The sequence below is a fragment of the Hypomesus nipponensis genome, chromosome 18 (genome assembly GCF_054491055.1).
Source record: "Hypomesus nipponensis isolate SF chromosome 18, ASM5449105v1, whole genome shotgun sequence".
NCBI lineage: Eukaryota > Metazoa > Chordata > Actinopteri > Osmeriformes > Osmeridae > Hypomesus > Hypomesus nipponensis.
The window spans coordinates 19504128-19527823 of NC_140378.1; the positions used below are offsets into that span (position 1 = coordinate 19504128).

At 45.5% G+C, this 23696-nt stretch overlaps 1 long non-coding RNA gene across 1 annotated transcript in view; it reads right to left on the bottom strand.

The window, feature by feature from the left end:
• Positions 1 to 2871: 2871 nt before the first annotated feature.
• LOC146252609 (uncharacterized) overlaps positions 2872 to 23696 on the bottom strand; it is a 42980-nt gene continuing 22155 nt past the window's right edge. Inside the window, exon 3 of the long non-coding RNA XR_014732033.1 lies at positions 2872 to 3195. This is a non-coding gene — a long non-coding RNA (uncharacterized LOC146252609). The remainder of the gene's footprint in view (positions 3196 to 23696) is intronic.

A 23696-nucleotide genomic window follows, 5' to 3' on the forward strand; every position in this document is an offset into this window, starting at 1 on the left:
GGACTTTGAAGTTAGATTTAGTTTGTTATATATTTTTACTGTAGTCTAATTGCGATAACATAAACCAATAAATGAACCAAATGTTGACGTTGAAACATCAGTTTTATATATTCATTCTTTCTCATATTTTCATATACTGTCACTCACACAACACTGACCCCCCCTTAAAAAAGATAGAGATAGCAGGGCTGGTTGGAAGATTAGACTCTAAAGCAACTTTCCTCACAATCCTGCACCTTTTGTGGAAGAAACTTGACGGGCTTGACAGAGCAGCAAGCGCTCTAAACAAAGCCTGGCCTTCCATCCCTCAACTCAACTGTCTCCATCTGAAAGCCTCATCACTTCCCTCACGCCACAGGAGCAGCGAGGGAGGAAGAGAGGGAGGCAGAGGGGGAGGCAGAGAGGGAGGCAGAGGGAGGCAGAGGAGGAGGCAGAGAGGGAGGCAGAGAGGGAGGCAGAGGGGGAGGCAGAGGAGGAGGCAGAGGGAGGCAGAGGAGGAGGCAGAGAGTGAGGCAGCAAGGAAGGCAGAGAGGGAGGCAGCGAGGGGGGCAGCGAGGGAGGCAGAGGGCGAGGCAGAGAGGGTGGCAGAGAGGGAGGCAGAGAGGGAGGCAGAGAGTGAGGCAGAGAGTGAGGCAGCGAAGGAGGCAGAGAGGGAGGCAGCGAGGGAGGCATCGAGGGAGGCAGAGAGGGAGGCATCGAGGGAGGCAGCCAGCAGTTTAGTTGTTGGTAAACAGCCCTGGAAATGTCTTCGCAGCGAGTACAATTAAAAGCCTCTGACTCCCAGAGGAAGCCCCAGAACCAATGAAAACAAATTTGGCAGTTTAATTTTCTTCCCACTGTCTGAGGGAGGGGCGGTAGAGTGGGAGTCTTCTCAGGCCTGGTCTCTGGGAGCAGAGAGGGGAGAGGCAGGGAGGGGAGAGGCAGGGAGGAGAGAGGCAGGGAGGGGAGAGGCAGGGAGGAGAGAGGCAGGGAGGGGAGAGGCAGGGAGGGGAGAGGCAGGGAGGGGAGAGGCAGGGAGGGGAGAGGCAGGGGGGGAGAGGCAGGGAGGGGAGAGGCAGGGAGGGGAGAGGCAGGGAGGGGAGAGGCAGAAGGAGCCTATGTTGGAGTCAGTTGGGCTTTCTGATTAGCTGAATTAACTATATCAAAACCCAATTAAGCTAACTATACTCCAGCTATTCAGGTTGAGGCGAGGGGAGAGTTGGGTCAGGATGCGGGAGCGGCCTTCGCTGGCACACTCTTGCCTCTGCGGGCCTCCCAGAGCAACGTGATTACTGCCGAGGCACACCGAGGCACTGGAGATCAGTCTCTCCTTCAAAGCAAAGTCTCCCCGGATGATCAGCCCTTCCAATTTGGTGGCGGAATGGGGTTTGAAGAAGAAGAAGAAAAAAAACCTTGACTACTTAACCTGCTTTCTGCAAAATGGTAGGAGGCAATGAATTACCGGTGTAAGGTTAACCATTGTCTGTTGACACAAAATACACATTTCAAACGACACCTTTCCTGCACACATTGAAGTGTAAAGGTGGTGGTGCCGAACACAAAGAATATCAAACAGCTGTTGTTGACAAGAGGATCTATGAATCTGCATGTAGCTGCTGTGAAGGTGTAACGTAGAGTAGCCCTTGTTCAGAGCCCTGTAATTACAGCGTTTTCCTACCCGTCCTCTAATCTGTGCGCCGTAGCATCGATGTTGCGTGAGGGGGGTAATTTGGAGACGTAGTTAAGGGCTCTGATTGATGCTGGGAGGGTGTCATCGCTCCGCTCTCTGAGTGACGCCGGCAGAGACCGAGAAGCGCGGTGTCGCCCGTCTCGATTCCCAGGCACGCCACCCCCCCCCCCACCCCCCCACCGTCACCCCGCCCAAACCCCCCAGCCCCCCGGTGTCAGAGAGGGACCCCACTTTGACGTGAGGCAGCCCACAGTGTCACTTGTGAACGTCCAGATCTCTGTTGACTGGGAGGCCGTGGGCCAGGGCTGCTGCATGCATCCTCATGACAGGATCCCACATCAGCACTGCGCTCCGTCCTGCTAACATCATTAGCAGGTTTCATCTCAGGGACAAGAAAAAGAAGAAGACGGAAAAAAGAAGAAAAAAAACGTCCGCCCGTTTCCTCAAGTCAGTAGTCATTAACGTCTTCTCAGGAGTCAGATCTTACCCCGGCACTTTTTTTTTTTTTTTTTTTTTGGTTTACACTCGTCAATTAGTGAAATGAAACTGTATTTGCCTCAATGCGCCTCTTTTCGGTTGAAGTAAGAAATGATCATTATTTGTGTTATAGGGATAGTGGTCTAATTACCGCAAGCCTTCTCTGAAACTTTGGTGCAACAACTATCAACAACAAACTAAATATATATAGTTATCACTTGCTGTAAGATTGACTACAGTTGGTTCCAGTTTGTACATCAGGTCTTATTGGTTCCCTGTCTAATGCAGCCTAGATGGCACTCTCGTGATAGTGTCACTAATAATGCCTGGATGCCTTGTCTCAGCATTAGTCAGTTTAGAACAGACAGTGCTTTACACCATACTGTAATAACAAAAGTATCATCAAGGTCACCTCCTTCAGTATGCATGGACAAGAAGCTAAGCCAAGCAAACCCTAATGAATGCACAATAATGACTTTTTTTGACTCTTTGAATACCCCATGATATAACAATGCCTGAGTAAAAAGTGACTTAGTTAATGATGTGTTGGAAAGACATCTTCAATCCAGCCGTGTAGTCATTGCTACAGCACTCTCATATAGCAAAGGAGTTATTAGAAAACGCCAGAAGATCTTCCATCCAGGTGAAATCCCTGGAGGCTGTGTCCTGCACTAGCCTAGGAGAGTCAAGATGGAACCAGAAGTTGATCACATGCCTTGTCCTGTTCATGTTTATTTTTTTAAATTCAAATCAGAGTTGCCTGAGATTGAGAGAGCTCTTAGAGCGACATATTCATCAGTCCATCCGCTGTGAGCAACGTCTCCACTCAGTTAATCAGTTGGAAAATAAAACGATGGGATTCGAAGTCATTTGTCCATTTTTACAACCCTGAGACACATTGATCCAGGGGGATTAATGACTGGGGTTCATACTGTCGTAGATGTAAACAGGAAGTACAGAGGTTACCGTCATCAGCCACTCACTGCATGTGACCCACCTTGTTTTCTCTTCCTTGGGGTCAAGTCACTCCACATAGAGACTTACTTCATCTGAGAAAGAAAGGAGGAGAAAGAGAGAGAGAGAAAGAGGGGGAGAGAGACAGAGAGAGAGAGAAGGAGAAAGAGGTGGAGAATCATTAAAGCTCAAGAACAATTCATCGCAGTGTCTAGACGCACACAGTTTAAAGAAGACGCGGATGCTTAATACTTTTCATCTGAATATTGTGAGTCCGTTTTCAGAACGCCTCTGACGAGAAGTCAAATGGTGAAGCCAAGCTCAGGGTTTTTCCTGGGTCAAAATGGGTCTTCGGTGCTCAAAATATATATATATATATATGTATATGTATATACATACTTTTTTTTTCTCCCCCAACCCCACATATTTGTGTCCTATTTCCGCAAAGCAATAGAGTTAGGCTACTTAAAGACACTTTACACTCAAAGTATGTTCTAAATGGTATAAATGCTGCCAATTAATAATTGACGTAACAACTTATTGTAAAAGGTCAGTAGCCTAGCCTATCGATTAAGGTAGGCCATTCTGAAGCATGTACACTGCCTGCCTCATTTGATCTTGATAGGCTAAGTATTCTGCAGCCAACATAAAAAATAAACCCACTTTTTATTCATTAAAACTACTTCAGCATAATAATGCACCTTAAATACAAACCTGAGCAAGGGCAGAAATCGCTACCGAATCAACAGACATGTGCAATTTAGCTAGCAGGGGAAGAATACATACAATGAAAATCACCAGTTAACTTGATTTAAACTTGCAAGGACTATAGACTTATACAATAACAGGCTCCCATAAACTGACAACATAAGTTATAGGCTATGACTTACAGTTTTCAAAGACGCACACACGCAATCTCAATTGCGATGTGAAGCGTGTGTCCTAGCAATACTCCGACAAGCACTCTAACAATCACTGCTGATAAGACGGCCAAAAATGTTGTACAGCCTGATTTCTGATACCGTGGCGGCAGAGATTTTGCCATAGAGGAAACACTGCACTATATATTATCATTCCAGGTTAAGAATACCCATGGAGGCTGAGTTTGAAATCATAAATCAAACTTTTGTCAGCATTTTGAGTGGAAATTCTATTTGCATTTCTACAGGTGTATTTGTGCACGTCGGGCTGGCCCTCGCAGCGGAATGACAGTTCAGTGGCCACTTTTGCCTTTGGCGCTCGGGATTTGTCATTGGCGCTAAGGAAAACGGCTTTGGTGCGCCAACATTTTCTCTATGCAGGAAAAACCCTGAAGCTATTAAGGGATGCCCAAAGAAATGTCCTCCAGTTGGAATGGCCCCCTATGTAGAGCCATTTAGTGCAGATGGGAAGCCCTAATATCACAGCAGGGATGGCAGGGGGAGGGGGGTGGAGGACTGGGAGGGGGTGGAGGACTGGGAGGGGGTGGAGGGCTGGGAGGGGGTGGAGGGCTGGGAGGGGGGTGGGTTAACATTTGATGGAGGGAGGCCCATATTCCATTCAGCACGCTGAGCAGGTGTAGCGTCCAGTAAACCAGTCTTGTTCATATTTTAGCACAGCTCGCCAATAATAATTTGCTTAGAATCGGTAATCCTAAAATCTGAAGGGGGGTGGGGGGGGGGGGGGTTTATTGGCAGGCATGACCTTGGAGCTGTTGTTAGCAGAGACCAGATCAACACATTCTTGCAGACCGAGGGGAGACAAGCCGCTTCCTTCTCCTGCGTTCATGGTTAGAACGCATTTCAAATAGGATAGAAGAAAATATGATATTTATAAGTGTGTTATCACTAAAGATCTGGTTTTGAAATAAGCCATAGAGAATGTAGTCGTGTCACATGTGTACTTTCAACAAACGATATATATTTAAGTTGTTATGTTGAATTGATAAAATGTGCTCAAACACCAGCATGCACTGTAGAGCAACCTGCCACTGGAGAGACACCACAGGCCCCACGTGAACTACTGATCTCAAACTAAGTTTGTCAGAACCTGTCGAGTCATTCCAACTCCTCTCCAAAGTTTTTTAACCTTGAGAGCCCAGGCAACCCCGAAAAAAGTAATAATAATTCCAACCTGATCTTCCTACTTATTTTATATCTCCCCTCAGCAACCGAACTTCTACTCGGCAACAGTGCAGTTATTAATTCATGAGGCACTAATTAGTTCTTTGTTTAATTTTGTGTTAAACAGGCTGACCGGAATGATAACGACTCGCGCTGTAGCATTTCGGTCCCACGCCACTCCTGTTTGCTGCAACAAGGGAGCATCGTGCGACTAGCATGATGAACCCAATTCCCTTCCAAGTTGCACTTCATTAAGTCAAAATGTGACAAGGAGCTTAGAGGGAGAACTGGCAGATCTGATCATACATAACAATGCAGAGCCAGTAAGTTTGTAGAAGGAAGTAGGGAGGGGGTTTGTTGGAGGATTGGGGGGTTGGGGGCTGTGGATTCCAGCAATGCATGTTGCTAATTTTCTATTTTTAACCCTTAGGGGCCGTCTTTCATTTTCCTTTAATTGTTTTTGTTCAGAGCCACGGTGTCCTCTTTTTAAATTGCGTCTCCTATCGAGTGCCCTGATCGAGGCCCCGCACAGCGCGGCAGGAAGACAGCAGTAAACAAGGCTCTGGCCTTATCCCCCGTCTGAACGGCAAGGTGCTGCCCTCCCATTGGAAGAGCCCGGGTGCTTCTCCACCAGAGAAGAAGAATCGAGAGCGCGGGGCAAGATGTCTGAGTGGTGGGTGTCTGATTAACCTTCCTTTACGTCAGGTGGAGAAACCTGATGAACCGCATCATTTACAAAAGTACAAAAGCCAGTTTTGAACACAGGAATGTGGCGTACTCGTTCCGTGTACTCGTTCCGCAAAGAACTTTCTGAGTTCAGAAGAGAGAACAGATTGTTCAGTATGAAGATCGTTGGCCTACATAATTAGAATGTCAGACATATTTCACTAGGATCACCAAAACCCTCTAAAAGTCATTTTCTCGAGCAACAACCCCATCAAATGTACAGTATCAGTCTTTTCCTGAAGTAACTCAAAATACACATAAACTGCATTCCTACAAAATGGAGAAAAAGCATGTTGTCCTTCGCACAGCATGGAGCCAGGCAGAGACACTACTGGAAATCACGCCACCATCGTCAGGGTAATTACAGTTGATACACACTTTCATCAGTACAGACAGGAAAGAAAACGAGGGAAAAAAACCTCAAAAACAAAAGCAACAGATGACTAGCTTCACAAAGATGTTCAATGCTTCCAAGAACCTCCCCACTGGCTAAAGATATGATAGCATCAAAAAGCAGACAAGTAATTACACTGTATAATAGGCAAGATTGGCATTTTCGAAATCATTTTCATGTGGATGGAAATGACATTGCACAGACTATTCTGTATTCACTGGTGCAGATAAATAAACAACACAGGGAGAACAGGGGGAGAAAAAAAGCCCATGAAGAACGCGCCAGTACAATGGCAAGCAGGTCAGTAATTAGAAACTCTGTTTGCACAGTAATAATTTTAATATATTCATCAGGAAACAGGACATGCCTGGCATGATAAAATCCCATCAAGGATCATATCCCGGCTCTCTGTTAACCTTTGAAACAGACTGACAGCACATTGCTGCACATCTCAGAGAAAGAATAAAACATATTACTGTGGAGCCTTGATTTGGAAAGGATTCTCAGCCTTGGAGATATAGTGGGCAGTGTGACACAAGACCTATGCTACTGCTTGCTTCTGTTTGAATCCGTGTCGTAGCAATGGTATGGATCACAGCAGAGGCTTGAGTTCTCTTTTTTGTGTCTGTTAAACGGCGTTTTTTCTTTCAGCATACTGAACGTCTCGCCACGTTTCAACTGCACGTGTAGAAAATGTGGTAAAAAGTGCTTAACCTTGTTTTGTTATTGTGAGTGGGGGTGATGCTATGGAAATGATTGCAAATTGCTTAAAGGAGTCCTGACACGCAAAAACCTTGACCTCATGCAGCCATTTCCCAAAGACGGAGGAATACTTAATTGTGAGAGGAACTGAGGGTGGAGCAGAAGGTAATCGTTGTCAACAACATTCCTGCTATAAGATCACTTTGTGCAAAAATAGCTCAAAGTAATTCAAGCTTGAAGTATACCAGTGCCCACACTACCAAAGTGCATGTTACCTTAATGCGATGAACACACCGAATGCAAACCTAAGCTCCATAAGAGATTCAACCGACTTTGCAACTTGCAAGTCAGTGAACAAGTCAAGCAAATATTGTACTTGTTTGTGTGTTGGTGGGGTATAAAACTCTTATAACGCGAATAACAGGAAAACAGAAATAGTTAGTCCACGGAGCTGAACGGCTTGAGAAAACAATCCTGTGTCGTAATGTTTGCTAAACTATTGTCTGCGTTTCCTGGTTTCATTTCTCACGTGCAAACCTAGAAAACTTTAAGTTTACGTGACCCCAGTTCAAATAAAAAGCAACCACTAATTACACGAAACAGTGGCCACACTACCAGAATAACCCAAGCTTCCAGAAGATCCCCCCGCGCCGTGCGGCCTTCATCTCCAGCAGGCTCGTCTGAAAGGCACAATGAGAAATGGGACGTTTTCTTCATGACACAGCTCATACATTTCTGACAGCAGCTCGCAGGCCCCTCTTTGGGTGTTGTCACTTGGGTCTCCCCAGAGCCCTGCTCTGTCCTGGGGCAGAACCCCACCAGGAGGGGGGGGGGGCTGAAGGGCAGATATCCCCTCAGTCTCACTATCCCCTCCTCGCCTAATTTCAGTTGTCCGTCCCTTTGAAACCCCAGTCTCACGCTGGACCCAAGAATAGTGAGCCATGCGCAACAAGTGCAGGCGCCATGGAAACCTCGGTTTCCCCCCCCGAAATATTCCTTTTTCTCTTTTTTTGAGGAGCTGTCACCGGGAGGGGTGGGAGGGGCAAGACCCTGGCCGTGACAAAGCCCATTTTCTCCCCGCTCCTTGATTGATTAAAAAAGACTTTTTAGCGAAACCATGTTAAAGGACAAAAGCCTGACACCCAGAAGGACACCCTGGGGGATGGGCCAATCAGACCGTTTCCCTGGTAATAGAGAGCGCAGGGAGAAAAAAACAGGAACAATATCATAATCGGCACAATGGAAGGGTCAAGCCAAGCATGAAACCTAACAACAATGGTGATTACCAAGATGACGGAAATAAAAGCCCACTTATAAGGGAGCGAGTATGTTCACATCGAAACAACTCTTATAACGCCGGCGTTACCATCGCCGTCATTTGCATTTGGGTGGCACTTCAGTGGTCGTTATGCTTTTGATTCATATATTTCCTTTGTGGGCTGGCTTATCAAACACGCCACGGTTGTGGAGTCTTGTTCAACACGACTTCATTCTGACTGATCCATTTGTTATCAGTCTCCAGCCCAGTTCATCAACCTGCTCCCAGATATTAGGATCCTGCCATGCATGTTTCATTAGCTGGTAAACCCAACTGCTCTGACTTGTGCCTGATTCATGACATCATGACCCTGCCACTATGAAAGATGGTATGGCATCTCTCTTTACTCACAGTCTAGAACCCCCCCACTCTACACCCCACCCCCCCCCCCCCCCCCCCCCCAACAAACACACCAATTATTATTAATGCTTTTTGCATTAGGTTCGCTCCACACTTGAGAGCAAAATTATACATGTTCTGTTGTGACTCGGGTGTAATATGGGATCAATACGCTGTATGCATTGAACATTTCACTGCTCTCGTTGACCTAAGTGACAGCCCATTTAAAACTGTGTGAGAGAGAGAGAGAGAGAGAGAGAGAGAGAGAGACCAGCTCAGCTGGTGTCTACAGCACCAACGGGAGAGACATTATTAATTCATCTCAAAAACACAGGTCAATACCAAGAGCCTACTGCTTGCAGAGCATGGTATAGCTGTTTCAGTGCATTACCTGATTTAGATAACGGATCTCTATGGACTTTGAGTCATCGGACTGTAAAAAATAAAATAAATAACATAACTGCAGGATTATCGTCGGAACACGGCTGTGGAATCCAGAGTTGTGGCGTGGTGTTCTAGAACAGGAACATTTGGGTTCCAAGTTCGACCTCCTTCATCAAGGTGGAGATGAGAGGAAGGTGTTGACAGAGAACAGAGGGGCGAGCAGAGCAGCATTTGAAGCCTCTCTCTCACATGAGGAATTAGTATTCCACATCCTGATGGTTTCCAAACACAAAAAGGCCTTGCCAAATCCCCACGGTGGAGGTGTCAGAGAGAAAATGACGAGAATCTGCTCCTTGACAGGGAGTCATTTATATTTTAGCTTCGTTCCATTATCTTAACGAATCCATCATCAGCCAATGCAATATTAACAGCAGAAAATCAACTCATTAGATCCAGGGGGATTTAATCAAGATTGCAATCATGTATGCTGTTCCTGGAGAGTTGGCTTCTCATTTTTTTTTTTTTTTTTTTCTTTTTGGTCCTTTCCACGTAATTGCCGCATCTCAGATCTTAATAAATTATTCTCCATCTGAGATTGATGCCTTTCCCCCCCCCCCCCTCTCTCTCTCTCCCTCTCACGCCAAGCACTCACCATCTTCGACTATAATATTTACCATAAACATTATTATGTCATGGGCACACAGTTTAAAATGGCCTTTAGCTAACTCAGAGAAGTAATTGGCTTCTCCATTTCTCTCTCGTTTCCCTGTTAATTGCCCAGTGATATTGCTAACAGATCTCTCAGAAAGAGAAGAAGGGAGCTTCTTCTTCCAGCCCGGCTGGGATGAGCTGTCGAGCTTTCTCAACCTTTTATTGGTGGGATTTAGAGAGAATGCCCGGTGTCTGATGTTACTTATTAAGTCAGTGAAAAAAAAAGATAAAAGCCTATTCCGTGTTTGATCTGCAAAACTGCATTTGAAATACCAACATCAGCAGAGAAAACTCAATGTCAGGCCAGGGAGACGTTTTATTCCACTTTTTCCCCCCCACAGGAAGATAACATAAAACCCTCCATGTCCACCTCATGGACAACTTCTAATAACGATCCTTTCCTGCGTTACACCCTGTGTTTACTACTCAGAGACAAACACCAGTATATACATCCACCTGGGTAAAAACCAGCCGGAAGTTTACAGCTCTCTCACAGAAAAGGACAATATCTTGTAGGTATCAGCTCAGTTAAATGTCCAATCCGTGCTGTCTAGATTGTTCTGACATCATTATCCTACGTCTAATAAGATAAAGTGCCCTGGTGAGGAGGACAGACTAAAGCCCTCACACTCCGTCTTTTGCTGTGCCAATGCAGTGGACAATGACATCACACGGCTTACGTCTGTCCAGGTTTAGAACAAAAATAACAACAGCAAGAAACACACACACAAAAAAAAAAAACAACCTCAAATCTTCATAAGAAGTTCTCCTGGACCGACGACACCGCGGCGCGTGATTTTCAATGCCGGCACAGACTAAGCTATGTGAGGAAAATAAAGCCCTAAAATGATCACAAACTATTTGGGTGAAGTGTTATAACAACGGCGATGTGTGTGAAGGTGCAGTACGTGCTGTGTTTGGTCTGTGGCACATGCAGCACGCCCGGTAGGCAGCGTAGTCTGGTAACACTTATCCATCTGACAACTGGGTTTTTTCTCTCACAGACGGGATTAACTCCAACATGTTCAACATGATCCAAAAGTGTAAAAACGGTGGAAGAGCCCTTTAATCTGCCTATGGAACAAAGCCTTTTGTACAAGGGCTAACCTGACCTTGTCAGTCTCAGTTAAACTTTCTGTCTATTCGGCAATATAAAGCCCTCCCCAGGCCTTCTCCCCCTCCCTCCCTCCCTCCCTCCGTCTCTCTCTCTTTCCCTCCCTCCCTCTGTGTGTCTCTCTCACCCTCACCCCTCCTATACCTTTCTTTTTTTTCCTCAAGCCCCCCCTTGTACCCTCCCTCCCTCCATTTCTCCCTCTCTTCCCCCCCCCCCTCCCTCCCTCCCTCCCTCTCTCTCTCTTTTCACCCAGGACTGTGTCTGTGCAGAAGCACCAAATACTGTCTTAATCCCTGTTTCTCTGAGATGGCCAATCTGAGCCCTCTGTAAACCAATCTCAGAGTTTTTTATCTTGATTTATTAGATTACCAGTCTTGGGTCTTGAGCCACTGCCACACACAGTAATCCTAATCAGAATAGACAAGTATTAGCCCAGTTCAAGGGAAGATAAACTCTGGCAGTGTGTCCAACTTTCAGTGCAAGGGCAGCAACAGGCTTATAGGCTTGCTGTGTCATTTTTTTTTTCTCTCCGTAATCTCTGTTCTTTTTTTTTTCTTGTTTTTTTTCTTTTACATTAAGAAAATGAGAGCGTAATTAAATACATAAATCCTGACACAGAACCCCTCAAAAGGCCTGAAAGCACTGAACCCCATCCAGAAGTCTCTCCTCCCCCCTACACTGAAGCTACTGAGCCAAGTCCAATCATTTGTATCTTTCTCGGATTTTTAACTACGAGCAACACAAACAGAAGCAGAAAGCAGAAAGTCCCACTGAAAACATCCGCTAGAATTAATTTTACATCTGAATGAATTCCAAGGCGTTGTTGTCAAATCGTGAGCAAGCCGAGTTAAATACCTCATTCCCTTTGGTCAACAGGAAGTAAAAAACTGAAATAACAAGAGCAAAAATGACTACAGTAAATCAAAAGTGCTTGTCTATGATCTGAATACAATATCAGGACATGTGGGATGAGGCTTTGAATTTGGGGGGGGGGGGGGGGGGGGGGGGGGGTGTTGGGTAGGATGGAAAACCACTGGCTGTATTGTCTCGCCTGAACTGAACTGACACCACAGATTTCTGATCCTGGCCCGTTTTCAGCCAGTTGTGTTGAATGTGAGCTAGCTGGGGGAGGCAGGCCCGGGTCCACGTGACGTGAGGCCAGAGCTGGGGAGCACTCACAAGGGTCTGCTGCTGCGCTAACCCTGGTGGCAGCTGTTAGCCTGCCACAAAGTGCAACAGCAGCAGTGAGGATATCCTGAAATACTATTGAAAACCGCTAAAGCTTTATCCTCTCCAATGTAAAGTTACACTTCAGCCCGGCGCCAGACCAGTCAATCACTGATCAATCTGGGAGAGGTATAAATGGAGTGGAGGCCTTGGGCTAATTCGGCTGCTTTTCCAGTAGGAAAGGTCGAATGGCAAGTTTTTGAAGGAAGACAACAACTGCCTTGGAAGTGTTAGGGCCTTTTTTTGGAGGGTGTGGAAACAAATCCAATGCGCACATCTTGTGTCCGTATGTGTGTAGCGTTTGTGTGTGTGTTTGTGGGGGTGTATTTCTGTGTGCCTGTATGTCTGTGTGTTAGTGTGTGCGTGTGCATCAGTGTGTGTGTGCATGTCTGTGCGTGTGTGTGTCTGTGTGTGTGTCTGTGTCCAGGGGTTGGCCCTGTGCACAGGCCCCGGGGTGACAGAGGGAGCAGAGGTAGATGTGACAGCCATGTCTGTTCCCTGTGTGTGTGCGTTTGCCCTCGCAAACGAGCCAGTGCCTTCACCGGGCCCTGCGGCCATGCTTGGTCTCTCTCCCCCGCCCAGACAACATCCAACACAAGGAGGATGTCCACTCCGGAACAATCTCCTCACTGGTTTCAATGAAACCGATATTTATACCTCCAAAACCAAACAAAGTCAAATGATTAGAAATGCTTATCTTTGTCGCTACTCATTTTCGAGGATAAACACGCGTGATACGTGCAAGATAAAACGGGACAAACACATCCATGAGAAGCACATAACGACTCCAACGCACACGCTAACAAGACGCTTTCCAAGTACAGCTGCCCCCGCTCACACGATTCCTTCTGAAAAGAGGACCATCATCATGGATTCATTCTGAAAAGAGGACCATCATCATGGATTCATTCTGAAAAGAGGACCATCATCATGGATTCATTCTGAAAAGAGGACCATCATCATGGATTCATTCTGAAAAGAGGACCATCATCATGGATTCCTTCTGAAAAGAGGACCATCATCATGAAGGTGTCCGTGCAAGCGTGGCGTGAGCTTTCATAAACGCTCAGGATGGATTTGAGCTGCTCCTCTGAGGTGCCCTTCAGCGTAAGTGTCCCCGTGTGTTCTTAAAGAGGAATATTCATTTCCTGAGGTAGGCCTTGTCAGCCTTGCCACCAAATCCATATCCTGTCCTGTCTGCCTGCCTCTTCCTCTTCCGTGTGAACGCGAGACGGCTCATCGCCCTATCGGTTTCCCCTGTGAACCCTCTGGTACAGGATGGACCAGACGCCCAGGTAGGGTCAGTGTCTCTCCTCTGCCAGGGTCACTGAAGCAGTCGAGTTCAGGGCTGATTGAACACACGTCTCTCTCTCTCTCTCTCTCTCTCTCTCTCTCTCTCTCTCTCTCTCTCTCTCTCTCTCTCTCTCTCTCTCTCTCTCTCTCTCTCTCTCTCTCTCTCTCTCTCTCTCTCTCTCTCTCTCTCTCTCTCTCTCTCTCTCTCTCTCTCTCTCTCTCTCTCTCTCTCTCTCTCTCTCTCTCTCTCTCTGTCTCTCTGTCTCTCTGTCTCTCTCTCTCTGTCTCTCTCTCTCTCTCTCTCTCTCTCTCTCTCTCTCCTCCTCTCTCTCTCTCACTCTCTCTCCCACACCCTCTCTTGCTGTTTCAACTTCCTGAGGAATTTACTTGTGTTAGTGTTTATTGTAAGCGAATGACTGATAGTGCTATTTGTTAAAGATAAGGCATAAAATTAAGCGAAATGTGCTCCCGTTTCAACCACAAAACCAGAAGGAAATGTACTGTAAAACGGCACATAATATCTATATCGAGCGACAAGCTCAATTTCTCTTCATGTGAACTGTGAAGAACATCTTCATCAGTCACCCCCCCCAACACACACACAGACACGCGCATTGCTACACGCAATGCTACCCGAAATAATAGGAATCTAAGTGTTTGTGCAGAGAGGGGAGACAAGCAGCTGTTCGAGCGTGCAGGAAGAAGGAGGAGGTTAAAAACAGTCAATGGAGGCTAAAGAGCCAGCAGGTTTGGCGTTGACAGAAAGCGTGGCCAGGGACTGCAGTTCAGGACTTCTGGAAACCACATCAAACAGGTCATGGCTCGGTGCCAAGACGAACACACCAACTGCTGCAAAATAATGAAAGGGGGAAGAGGAGAAAGGAGTGTTTTTACAGAGATGTGGACAAAAGAAAGGGAGAAAGGCAAGAGTGATATGAAGGTGGAAATAAAGAGGCAGATGAAAGACGAGGAAGACAGAAAAAGAGAGAGAAAGACAGGCAGTTAGAGAGAACACGAGACAGTGAAAAAGAGTGCATGAGCTCAAGAGAGAAAAAGAGAAAAGAGTGTACACAAGAGACACTGAAAAAAAGAGAGACAGGAATGGGGGGGGGGGGTTGGCCTGGTGGAAGAATACTTAGGAGATACCCAACAGCCTCTGGTCCAGTCAGCCTCTTAGTGGTCCCAGGCAGTCCCTAGTGGACCCAGTCAGCCTCCTAGTGGTCCCAGGCAGTCCCTAGTGGACCCAGTCAGCCTCCTAGTGGTCCCAGGCAGTCCCTAGTGGACCCAGTCAGCCTCCTAGTGGACCCAGTCAGCCCCTAGTGGTCCCAGTCAGTCCCTAGTGGACCCAGTCAGTCCCTAGTGGACCCAGGCAGTCACTAGTGGACCCAGTCAGTCCCTAGTGGACCCAGTCAGCCCCTAGTGGTCCCAGTCAGCCTCCTAGTGGTCCCAGTCAGCCTCCTAGTGGTCCCAGTCAGTCCCTAGTGGACCCAGTCAGTCCCTAGTGGACCCAGGCAGTCACTAGTGGACCCAGTCAGTCCCTAGTGGACCCAGTCAGCCCCTAGTGGACCCAGTCAGTCCCCTAGTGGTCCTAGGCAGTCCCTAGTGGACCCAGGCAGTCACTAGTGGACCCAGGCAGTCCCTAGTGGACCCAGTCAGTCCCTAGTGGTCCCAGGCAGTCCCTAGTGGACCCAGTCAGCCTCCTAGTGGTCCCAGTCAGTCCCTAGTGGACCCAGTCAGTCCCTAGTGGACCCAGTCAGTCCCCTAGTGGACCCAGTCAGTCCCTGGTGGACCCAGTCAGCCCCTAGTGGACCCAGTCAGTCCCCTAGTGGTCCCAGGCAGCCTCCTAGTGGACCCAGGCAGTCCCTAGTGGACCCAGGCAGTCACTAGTGGACCCAGGCAGTCCCTAGTGGACCCAGTCAGTCCCTAGTGGACCCAGTCAGTCCCCTAGTGGACCCAGTCAGTCCCTGGTGGACCCAGGCAGTCCCTAGTGGACCCAGGCAGTCCCTAGTGGACCCAGTCAGTCCCTAGTGGACCCAGGCAGCCCCTAGTGGACCCAGGCAGCCTCCTAGTGGACCCAGGCAGCCTCCTAGTGGACCCAGTCAGCCCCTAGTGGACCCAGGCAGTCCCCTAGTGGACCCAGGCAGCCCCTAGTGGACCCAGTCAGCCCCTAGTGGACCCAGGCAGTCCTCTGGAGGGTCCAGGCGTTGTGCTCGACTGCCAGGTCCCACTCCCAGGCCTATCAGAAACCAGCCACTTGTTCAGGGGAGCACCTGACTAATACCCACTACAATGTCACTTCTATATTTGTATCCTGCTAATCTGCTCTCCGGGCTCCAATCTTTTCCACTTTCTTGCAAATTTATCACCAGACCGAAAGGCTGGTGCCAGATCCTAAGTGCCTCACCCTTTTAAATTAAACAGTGGCATTTGTGATAAAGCCACTAAATTCCTTATCTAACTGCTCTGAAGAGACTTTCAAGGCAAAGTGTCACTTTTCCTAAACTGGAGTGCTCATGACGCCACCCCCCTGTACACCCCCAACACACACACACACACACACACACAGCCTTTTCTTCTGCTCTCCTGTTCGAGGGACAAAATCGAGTCTAAAATAGAATGAAACGAGGGAAGCTAGAAGTGGGACGGACAGCTATTTTCTGCTAAGTGGACGTCTGATTCTACTTAACACTCCCCAGCAGTGTGACTGCTTTACAAACACATGCCTACCACTAGATACTTGGCTCATTTGTAAAACATTCCTAATAATTTTGCTTACGTAAGGTACTAAATTGTAGAATTCATACAAAAAATTACAACAACAGAAAACTTTACGTATTCACAAAACATTCCTGAATAAATACTGTTTATATCAGTAGTCTAAGGATGTGTAAAAGCTTCACAGTGCCAACTTTAGTTTTCAAATACATCCGAAACGAAAAGCCTTACTAAAACAACTACTTCCTTTCAGTAACAGGTTGTGCTTCACCATCAATTACGTGGGCTGTTATTCAATTAGAGCACCAGGTGATGGGCTTAGATGAGGCAGAGGCACAGACAAAAGATGTCTTTCAAGGCTCCTCCTAAGTAGTCAATGCCATGTAATTTGACCTAAGATAACACAATCAGACATGAATAAAAAGTGTTTACATGTCTATTTCAGTCTGCTCACCGCACACAATGCACCAGTGGGGCTGGAGTGTGGAGGACATGCAACCTGGGCAGTCCAGATCCCTCTGTAGACACACACTGACACGGTCTTGTCAATAAATGTTGTGTTCGCTTTGCTTTCCATTGCAGATGCATTACCTAATATGGCTCCGCCTGCTTTCTGGGTTATTTTGAGTCGGAGTGTGATATTGTTCTCTCTCTCTCTTTCACTCTCTCTCTATCTAACCTTGTCCCTCTGTATGGATTCCAACAGAAAGCAAAGCGATGAGGCACTCATAGTGTGGTGTTGTTGACGGAATCAACACAGGCAAAGCAGGTCAAAAGGACAGTCATTGATTAGGATATGCACAGTATACCGTGTGTAATAATACTCTCTAATGCCTCATATGGTTCAGTTCAATACCACAATATGTACTGTAACTTCCCACCATGCAATACAAGTTAACATATCTTTGGGAAAAAAAGCTTTGAAAAACAGTTTGCTTTCAGTAATGATAGAAGATTGTGGTACCACTGGCGGTTTAACTGGGTGTGGCCCTGCTCCTCTCGTTCAACAATAACCAAACACACACAATAAAGACACAGCACAACTGTATATCTACGTTATTTAGCTTTCTGTCATTTCAATGTCAGTGCTTTTGTTTTCTTACTTCGATGTTGTTTTTAGCTTTTTCCCCCCTCTAATCTCCTTGTGATATGCAGTGATATGACTTCCTGCCTGCTCCATTGTTTTCGCACTTTTTTCAAAAATGAGGTTAAAACAAACTGTTCCTATGTAGAAGGTCGAAAAACACTGTTATGAAACTTGTAAGGGGGGGTGGGGGGTTAAAGGAGAATAAAGGTAATGCTGTGCCACCAACAGGGCACTCCTGTCCCACAGGACGGTCCACTTCCCTCTCAGTCTGACAGAAACCCAGAGATTAGTCTCTGTAATTAAGAGTAAAAAGCTTCAGTTTGACACTCAGGGTTCCTCGGGGCGATGTCGTGTCTTAATCTCAGTCTCTTGTGTTTATTTATCATTTCGCAAGTTCTACGCCCGAGGACTCCTTGATTACCGAGACAAGACACAGGAGGATTTCCTGGGCCAGCAGAGTGAAATCTCCAATGCCTGGCTGTAAACTGGCAGTTTGCTTAATGCTTGACCTTTGACCTCTCCTGGGTAATAACACCTTGGTATCTATCTTCACACACGTAGAGAGCACAGCAGAATCAGATATTCTGATGCCTGAGAAGGTTCTGTGTAGCTTTGGGAAACGCTATGAAGCAACTGTTTCTAATGCTAATTGTTGAAGAGGCTTTTATATGCGTATCTGATTAAAAAGGATCCACTTACCTTATGAATGACAAAAGTTGCCTTCTAATAAAAAGTATTAAAAGTATTTCAACTTGACTGGGTCCTAATGTGTCACATAAAATTCCTGGCAGGCTTAGGTATTGCCTACTTCATACTGTTCATATTGTGAACATTTATAACTATCAAAGTACAAAAATATGTAACTTGTCCCTGACCCTGAAGATATGCTGTTCTTGCCCATTTCTTTTTCATTTTTTCTTTCTAAAGAGGAAGTTGCATTTCCAGAGGTCCAGATTGAGATAGGGGTAAGATTTCAGGAATTTTCCATGTTTTTTCACACAAGCCATCTCAGCTGTTCCTGTCTTTAGTCACACTCCTTCTACACAATTCACAAAGTATGACAGAAAGTCTTAAAAACAGCAACTGCAGACTGAGATCTGCATGCTAAAATAAAAGGCTGAGAATAGATAAATAAAATCTGTCACCCAGCTGTCCAGCCTAAATCACTCCCGACCCCTTCAACAAGGGCTCAACTGCCAAAGCAAACCAGGCTATTTCAACTGCAGACAAGAAACCACAAAATAACTTATCTTGATTGAAAACTCTGACAATTACAGTACTGTATGTATCATTTAACATAATTACAGGACAGTGCTGTATGCTTTTGGGTCTCCCCTTTGTACTATCCTTCCTGTTGTAGAAACGACGTGTTGGCTGCCCAAGTTGCCTCTACTGAACAAGGACCCTGACACAGCCAGGAAAGGGGAACACTTCAGAACCGCCAGTCACAACGGCCGAGTCAGAAGGAGGGTAGAGAGAGACTGTCCAAGCCAAGAGAATATAAACGAGAGCACAGTTCAAACGTTAGCCATGTCTTCAGTTTGAATGAAAAGAGAATTTGGGGGTGGGGGTGTGGACGTGGGGGAGGCCGGAGTGGGTATGTATTTGTGTGTGTGTGTGTGTGTGTGTGTGTGTGTGTGTGTGTGTGAGTAAGCCTGGGCGTGGGTCTGGCAGGATATTCTGTCGTTACGAGAGAAAATCAGCAATAACAAGAGGTACAAATCTCTTTGCATGTTGTGTCTACCAGGGTTGAATCTTACAAATCCTCGGCCTGCCAACTTGATAACTTATTTCGGATTGGCATCACTGCCAGCAGTTCCTGCCCAGCAGTCTGAACCCATCTCAGAAGGCCGGAACATCAACTACCTCCACGCTCTTCAGGAGAGCTTCACATACACGTGTTACTAAGCGAGTCATGTTGAAAGGGTTGAGAGATTTCAAACCAGATGCTAAAACTGGAAAAAGATCAGACACTGGGTATTCCATCACCGGAAAAACTCCAAAACTAGCAGAGAGCAAGTCATGACAAAAGCCACAGATCTCAGACATGGATTAAGCCTAGTCCCACAGTAAAACACTTTTTTCCAATGGAGATCTTCACTGAATTGTTCTCTTACTGCAGGACCAGGCTTGATCCATGTCTGGGAAACTGTGCCAAAGAATACAAGCTGCAACTTCTATATGTGTAACCGTGTTTCCTATGACAACTGTGAAAGGAGAATATAGGATAAAAACTAAGCAAGACCATGCACAGCAGCCATGAATGGCCGATGGTAAAGTAACCACCCCCACCTGACTATCCTCTGATGGTGAGACATTCACAGTGTTCAAGGAAACCCCCTAAACTCACCCCACCCCCCACCCCACCCACCCCACATGGAGAAGAAGGGGTGTTAGGGAGTGCAGTGGTCCGACTCACCCAAACCAATAAATCCACGACCAGTCCGGGTATGGTCTCTGGAAGGCCCACAATCAGGCCGTCCTATCAGGCAACAGATAAATTGTATTTTGTGCTGACCGCATTGTCTCAGGCCTCTGGGTTTTGGTAATCTAATGTGTTCAACATGCTCTTGGTCACCTTGACTTTGGTTGCTATGGTGTGGAACACAAACACATCCCCACCCAGAAATATACCAAATAAGGCACAGGGAATGACCAAGAGAGCTCGATAGACAAGAATATACCGTAAAACACAGGGTAAACACAACATATCTACACCAACGTGTCCATGCGAGCGTAGGCGGAGGTTATTGGTGACGCAGACGCAACAGCTAATTAAGATGCGCCAATAATTGTATTAGGCGGGGATATTGTTGACTCAAAGAGAGAGGATGATTGCCTCAGCATCAACAAAAATAAATAAATGGAAGTTCTTGGCAACACAGAGGTCTTTCAGGACAAGTCCGTTTGTACTGAAAATGACCTTTAAACACTTTCCTGGCTCGCTTAGCCGGCAGGCTACAAGAAGGCAGCCGTCCTGTCTAGCTGTCGACCTCGGCAGATGTGAGTTCTAAAGAGTTCAAAAGAATTCTGCATGGGGGCAGCGCCATTTACATAATCCTCCACATATATTCCCTTGCAACCTAATCAAATTATTCACAAGTCTAGCCCCTAACCATGTAGACCCTACAATACACCGGCTTTCCATTACCAGGCTCTGTGCCTTAATCATATCGAACCAACCAATGTCAATTTTCCCTTTAGAATGGACAACAGGCACAGCAAACAAAGCACTGCCGCGTCTGACAGACAAAGATTTCAGCCAAACAGCATATTTACCCCTCTCTTCCCTTGTTTGGTGTTTCATATTATCCTGAGAGGGTTGTTGTTTACTTTTGAAGTGTGGGGGTAGTCTTTGAGACAGTAACTTATCACTAGAAGAACACATGATACTAAAACAATGGAGTCTTATTTAAACTGTCAAAAAAGGGTCAGTTGTTAGGCTGGCAGCTGTCACTATGGATGTCTGACTAGTCAAGATTTCTGTAGCAGAATTGAAGTTGAACACAGTCATATTTGATTTTAGACATCATATAAGTAAAATGTTAAGATATTAGGTAAGATCAAATAATCAATACAGTTGGTAAAGATACAGATAAACATACACATAAATCACAGCAAGGTTTATAAATAGTTTAACCTGTTAGGCAGGCATTTGCACCAATGTAGGCAGATACTCAAGGTATTTTGAAGATCTCCCAAGAGTACTCCCTACTTACTGTAACAAACAAAACCAAAAAAAGAAAACATTGTCCGGACTAAAAATCTTTCAGATAATGTTAAACCTTCAACAAACGAACAGACATAAATCTTAAAAGCACTTATTGTGCAAATGATAGCAGCTTAATCTAAGTGTGTGCATATTTAGTTGCCTCTGGCTTAGCTTTGTTTGAGCCTGTAACTCCATTGTTTATCTGCCTGTTGTTGCCTTGTGTTTCAAAGACAGCCAGGGGGCAAAGAGTTAATACATCAGGCGATATCCAGCCAAAGTTTACATCCCTGTGTGCGGTCAATTTTCAATGACTTCTTTCCCCGACATCGAAATAAACTATTTTATGTCTCCAAATATGCAGATCATTTTGCTTAATGAAAGATGCTTGACGTCTCAGATCCAATTAATATGCAAATGCAAGAGAGGATTTATTTGTGACATTCTGTATGGGTGAGAGAAAACAAAACCCCTTCTTAACAGTAACACTAATTGCTGTGACTGATTGTCACATATCATCATTCACTCTGAATCTCCTAAATACCAAATTTCAGATAAAATTCTCACATGCACTTTGTGTGGATTTATTAACAAAGGACGGGAATATATCAGAGCGTCTGGTGCAGGACCAAGTATTTTCCTACCATGACAAGGGCTTATGCATAAACAACTGACTTTTGCTCTCTCAATGCGATCTATATTGCTGTACAGTTGAAATAGAAGATACACTTAATACCATTGTATTATTTGATAGGATTTGTAGTTACTGAGAAATACCTGTTTTTCATGAATATATCGATGTTTTTGAATTGCAAATGAACATTTAAACATAGCTACCAGTGGGTGTTTGTCATTATTTATATTTTTGGAAAAACGATAATGAGTCTAACTGTAATGTGATTTAGAAAGTGTTATGTCTAGTATCTCATTTTGTGGACACTTTCAATCATTTCTTCACAATAGCACATTTGAAAACCCAAGACAAACTCAATATGCACATATATTACAAATACATATCTTAATCTTTTCTCCCTCCCCGTCTCAATGCCAGACTAATCCAATCCACCCCACACGTGGAAAAAAAAAAAAAAAAACTTTCAATCAATGATGTATTTAATACTGAAAAAATAAAATCACTAATGTAACTCCACTATTAAAACCCTTTAATGGATGAAGCAATATACTTTCCTGTTCGCATCATCCTCAGGCTTTAACGCTTAAGGCATCCTGGTAGACGGCATGCATTTCAAGTACCGCAAAGAGCGACCACCATGACACTTGACACGAGACATGGACATACAAGACGAGCCGTAATCATCTGTCAAGACGCACCGAGAAGACAGGAGGAGGGGGGAAGAGTCACAACGTTCTCTATGTACTTATTAGACAGTTGGTAATGGTCCACGCTAGTTCTCTGAGCATACTGAATCTCGGGAGACTTATACATTGCGCTTGACATTTATTCATTTAGGATAACGCTTTTATCCACAGAGACGAGGATGTATCTACTGCTGTCTTGACAAAGAAAGGGTGTGTTTGGTCGTGTTGGTACACCTTCCATGGTTCCGTTGAACATCCAACGAGCTGTAAAAAGGAGAGATGGTGATTTAGTGCATCCCAATCGAGAAACACTTCCTGGCCCGTAAAAACAACTATCACCCTCTTTGGATTAAAAGGCCCTATCTTCTTTAACAACATCCGAAAAAAATGTTGCTGACTGGCAGTTGGGTGCGCAAAATGAAATGATCCACTGACATCTCCCCTAATGCTTTCAATGGCCGTGTGATATCTTTATAGCTCTTGGCCTTGCTTTGTCAATGACGAACCTCTCAACTTGGAACTGTTTAGAAAAAATAAAAACTGCATAAAGCACAGTCTCGCTTTCATAAAAGGAGAGGGTAGCTCGGTGGTTAGACTGTTTGACTGCCGATCAGAAGGACCCAGGTTCAAATTCTCCCTTGTGCTGAATTGCTTTGGATAGAAGCTTTTGCTAAATGAACGCATGACATTAAAGCTGTTTTATGCATTGCAAAGATGCTGCTGTCGAGAGCTTGAACATTAGTCTCTGCTCTCTCTGTACTTTGTGTATTTGACATTGGGCCGACATTAGCACTAAAAGACATTCTGTTTATTCTGAGAAATTGCATTAATCTGAAAAGGCAATTTACTTTTGAGCACAATTTAAAATGTGCAATCCATACTGGAAAATGACTGATAAGCACCAAGCTATGATACAGTACAATCACACGGTCAATCCAAGGTCACCACCTAGCCTTAGGGTTACTAAGGTTACTTCAAATAGGCCTACATTTAAACACAAACTCACTGCCAATCAGAAAACAATCTGCAAAATATACAGTTCTTGCACAGTGCTCGAGTACCATACAACTGCCTTTTATACAGCGCTAACATCACTTCACAAAGTCTTGAGTAAACGCATCGCAGTGTCTCTGTCTGTCAGTGTTTGTATGTGGAGCCCTTAGTGTGTTTGCATGCCAACCTTGCTTCAGATTGCTGTTTGAGGATGTAATTGCTCTGCTCCTCTCCTCCTCGGAGTGGCCCAGGATGGATCTACGCGGGCTGTTTAGCAGTCAATGGCCGGTGCAGATTGTAAACAGATCTCCTATGAATTGTGGGTTTAGCGGTTTTGTGCGTCTCTAAACAAGGTTCTACCGATAACGCCCTTCTCTCTCTGACAAGGGCTGACAAAAATCTGCCACTTTGCTGCAAGGATGTGATTTGAGAGCTGCCAGTCAACTTGATTGACAGTATTAA